The following is a 5,346-nucleotide window of genomic DNA, read 5'->3' on the forward strand; positions in this document are numbered from 1 at the left end:
CAGCACTTTTCATTTATCGTTCATTCTGTGACGCTTTTTGTGCGTCGCAGATTACAGTTTACACCATTTTCTCTTCTTCTCATCATCTGTAAACTATTTTTGAGCCATAATAAATTATTTTGAGAGCATTTATACTATGATGAGCTAATTCCCTCGTAACCAAGGAAATGGAGGAAGCTATTCATGCAACATAAATGGGTAACTATTTCATTTAATTATATAATTCACCTAATCGCTGCTTTTGCAGAGTTTTAAATTGTTTGAATGATTGTCTTAATTATTTGTTATTCAGTTTGATAGGTTATGCTTGGTTTAATCTCTTGATAATCTATGCTTAAGGTTTGTAAATAATGTTTGAGAATCTGTATGATTGATAGTGAATTAAAGATAAAAGAGGATTTAAGAATTGAATGGAGTTTTGAAATATTTATCATTTAATTTTGCATAATAGTGGAATCTAGTGTCTTGGTTACCTCTCGCACCCATTGTTAATATTTTTGTATATATAATTTTATCAAATCTTGAAATTTAATCTTCACAAGTCCGAGATTTTGAACCTCATTACTACAACCCACGAAAAATCTTTAATCAAAAGTACATCGCCCGGTTCTGCCTTCTCAATCTCGATTGCCATGAAGATGTTAAAGAGGAAGCGCTATTAGAAATTTGTGTTCGAGGAATGAACCCATCCTTCAAAAAGAATCTGGTAAACTTCCGTTTCCCAACGTTCGTAGATTTGGAGGAGGCAGCGGCAAGGATCGCCGACTGCGTTGAAGAACCAAGATCGGACTATGTTTGGCGGAAGTCAGTTAATATCGTATCAACCGCGCCAAAAAATACTCGCCCGAACAATAGTCGCGAGGGCTGGGGAGCACAAGCATTTCCACCACCTCTACCTTGTAGCAAGGAACAGATTGTTGGACTACTAGAACAATGGATAGAAAACAAGGAAACGCAATTTCCTACAACAAAGGTGGATCCTGGAACCCTCGATAAAAGTGATGCGCGCTATCGTCACTTCCATCAAAGGATACAACACCCTACAGTTGACTTCTTTAACCTGCGGAGGATATTTCAGAAGAAGCTGGAAATAGGGGAAATCGAAATGAACAAGGCGGAGGGAAGGAAAGCAACCCAACATAATGTGATGATGTTGTCTCATGACCCAAGCGGGGATGTTTGGAGACCCTGTATTGAAGACGAGGAAGCATGTGAGTTGGTTGCAGAAAACCCCGCTTTCGCTAACACAGATGGCGTGGCTCATCAATTCGCTAAGACGGTGCTGGCCCAACAATTCTTCGACTCACTCGGTTCTAATGAGCATCAAATCAAGGAAGTGTCTAAAGCCATAGCAGCCATAGCAGTAGGAAGGCCCTGCAGTATCCTTCCCAAGGAAGAAAACGTTTTCACCAACGAGGATATCTGCTACCCGGGAGAGCACCTCCGACCACTATATCTCACTGTTTAAATCAATAGACATCCGTTAAAGAGGGCTTTTATTGATGGGGGCGCGTCCTTAAATTTAATTTCAACGCACACGCTCGATATTTTAGCATACCACGGTCCGCGGTAAGAATGCAAGTCACCACGGTGAAGGGATTTGGAGGACATGCCCAAACAGCTATTGGAATCGTTAACTTAGCAATGAAGGTCGGTCCTAACCGAGGGACCACACCTTTTTATGTTCTAGAAGATGATACCACCTTCCACGTACTACTCGGGCGAGGCTGGATGCTCAATCACAAGGTGGTTGCGTCAACATACCATCAATGCATAAAAACCAACATAGGAGGCAAGCAGTATTGAATCCCCGCCACGAGAAACCCCTTCGACCCGGAAGAAGCATACATGGTGGATGCGGTTTTCTATGATGAGCCGAGAAAGGAGGATGAATTACCTGAGGTCCAACTCACCCCACTGCCAAAGTGGGAAGAAGTTGAGAAAGCGGAACCAACCAAATCTGTATTCAACCCGTCAAGGATGGTGTTCCCAACGGAAAGGAAGAGAAAGAAGGGCGAAGAACCTAGTTTCCAACGCTTCTCCAGGCATGATGGAGGGCATGTGTACCGGTTATAGCAATTAACCGAGGGAATACCCGCGAGTGAGCAAACCATGTTGACGAGTTAATGAGTGAAGTGGAGATTCCATACAAAGACACAAACCAAAACCTGGTCGAACTTCCCTACAACACGATTGATGACCAAGAATTATGCGATCAGTTAGCAAGCGTCACTATAGAGACTGACGAAGAACGAACACCAAAGAACCTCACTGTGGATGAGATGGAGGAAATTAACATAGGAACGCAAGAACACAAGCGTCCCATCATGATAAGAAAAAATCTAGATCAAGAGGAGAGGGAAACATTGATCACGCTACATAGTTGCCTGTAGTGCCAAAAACATGGGAATTTAATCCAGGCACCTCATGCACTATTGCATAGCGTAGTAACGCCGTGGCCATTTCATAGTTGGGGGCTTGATGTGATTTGTAGATAGTGGTAAAAGTGGTTAGATTCTCAGACTTGTGAAGGATATTAATTAGACTTAAATTCTAATAATAAAATAGAAAACTCACTAAAAATTATAGCAAACTCAATCAAAGATGATATCAATACTAAAAGGAACACTGAGGCTAAGATTCCACTATTTTCCAAGTTCAAAGTGATTAAATCAATACTTATATTTGTGCAATTTTCTTGTTTAATTTGATTCTAAAATATTGCAACAAGTATATATTCAAAAGTAATAATTGTAAATACCTAGTATGAAGCATCAAAAGTCTTAAAACCAAGCATACTCCATCAAAATAGATCACAATCACTCAAATAAAAATCATATTCAATAATAGTTCAAGGCAAATAATCATATAATTATTGCAAATAAAAAGATAAAATAGAATACACCACTTTTTGTTGGAAAAATAGCTTCTTCTATCGCCTCAGCAATGGGGTTTAGCTCCTCATATTAATCATGATCTCAAAATGTGTGTTTGTTGGTAAAAAGATGATTAAAAGAGTGAAAAGTAATAACACAAACTGTTTGCAACAGTGTATTGGTGTTGCAAAACAGCTGTTACAATGGAACTGTTTCAGAAAAACTGTTGCTTTGTCGCTGATTTTAAGACCCTAAATAAGACTTCCCTGAACAGCTTAATGTTCTTCAGCTGTTAATCAACGACACTATTCTACGACTGTCTACCGAGCGTCAATGTTCTTCGCATTCTTCTTCTTCAGCAGCAGAAACAGACTTTGGTAAATCTCTGATTTCTTCTTCTCTGGCTCTCCTTAGGTTCCCAAACTCTCGACACCTCTTCTATATGACCCAAGACATCTATTTATATCAAAAATACCGATTAAATCTCTTCCAAATCTTCCAAAATCTCTTTCCTTCTCTTCAGGCCAAGTTGCGACAATTTCTTGTTTTAGGATTTCTACGTGTTTCTGAGCTTTCCTTTTTATTATAAACTCTTCCTTAGATAGATACAAATCTTTGGGAAGGTTTAAAACGCTTTAATCTCTCTAAAATTCCCTAAAACAGGTCACACACGTGACTTTCCATATTTTCTTGTTGCGAGAAAAATCCGTCGATTGAGCCCATTCTAATCGATTTAAACACCCATATCAGATTCCTAGACCCATAAGGAGTCTATCCTATGAAAATCAGAGGTTTAATCGACCTCAAACTCCTTCAAATCACGATTGCCATAACTGCTCTTAACTGCATTTTTTTCCCGCCAAAAACCTGATTTTTGAATGTTGAAGATGGTTGCCCCTTATCCAGAGTAGGGGTGCGATTAGAAACTGCCTGGAAATGGGACGTCCCTTAGTAATTAGGTTACCCCTTATCCAAAGTGAGAGTCCGATAGCAAATGTCCTCCGGGTGCTTTCCGAAAACTTTTCGAGCCAACTTTTTTCCAAAAATGTTTATTGGCCAAAAATACCTACAAATAAATAAAACACCATAATAAGTACAAAAATGAGCCCTAACAACATATAGAACCGAGACAAATCGGACACAAAAATGTATCTATCAAATACCCCCAAACCTATTATTTGCTAGTCCTCGAGCAAAAATAAAATAAAAATAAAATCCTAACTCACTGGCGCAGGCATCGTCGATTTTATTTAGCGTATGCAATAAGCCTTTAAACCCCTAGGTGTCCCTAGTGGCGGGGTGTTGTCTCCGGAGGGATTACCAGAGGTATACCCACAAAACCTTTTTACTCCATACCCTAGCTATCTACACAGAACCTTGGAAGGCACTAAAGAATCTCCTTGGTTGGCATACTTATTGACTACAGGAGGAAGTACCCTGATGCGAAATTCCAATTGTTGTACACGAGTTTGCACTCAAGCATTCTAAATTTCATATGAAGTGATAAAGCTCTACTCAGATAGTCGCACTATGGACATCAATATCTGGAGTCAAAACTAATCACATGGATAGATCAAGAAGATGGATATAGAAAAACATAAATGGTTTTGATGTTTACTAGGTGAACAGTGTTTCTCATATCTGTCTGAAGGCCTCCGCAAAAATGAACCTATCCTAATGGAATGAGATACTAGTCTGACTAATATCAACGCTGGCATATACAAGGGAACCAGTGATTGATAATCCTAACTCTATGTCAACACAACTGGCATATACAAGGGTTCCAGTGGTCGACTTTATTGAATTTATTCCAGTTGGTCTGATGGTTTGGTCTCTTTTTTTTTCTTTTTTTTTTGTATCTCAATCACTCTAAGTCACCCTAGCATTGGTAACAACTTGAATCGTGAGCCCCACTTAATCACTTAGAGTAACATAGTTTAAAAACAAAACAAAATAAAAACAGAAATGAAAAGGACTCAACGAGATATGGTGAAACTATCATGTTATTTCTAACACCTGAGCTCTGTGCTTTTATGAATAGACTCTTTAGATGTTGCCATCTAGTCAGATTGGTTCCTCAACTCCTACAACCAAAATGCTTCCATCCACTTAGATTGGTAGTTCCATCCTTAATGGGATAAATTTCTAGGCTCTGGAGTTTATTTATTGCAACGAAAAGGTAACAAAAAGTTCTACCCCACCCCCAAACTTAAATCTAACATTGTCCTCAATGTTTCTAATCAAAGAACAGTACCAAAAATATAAGTAACAAGAGGAAATAGTAAAGAGAGAAGTCGGAAAGATAGTACCTGGGTGAAGTGTAACCAAAAACCTACAAAAATATTATACAACATACAAAATCGCCTCGATGGTCAATCAAGGTAAACAGGGTCCTCCAGAGGGACCTCCTCAACATCACCTGTAGGAAAAGGCTTTAAAAAGGGATTCAATCGCTGACCGTTAACCTTCG

Source organism: Papaver somniferum, chromosome 6 (assembly GCF_003573695.1).
Source record: "Papaver somniferum cultivar HN1 chromosome 6, ASM357369v1, whole genome shotgun sequence".
In the NCBI taxonomy this organism is placed as follows: domain Eukaryota; kingdom Viridiplantae; phylum Streptophyta; class Magnoliopsida; order Ranunculales; family Papaveraceae; genus Papaver; species Papaver somniferum.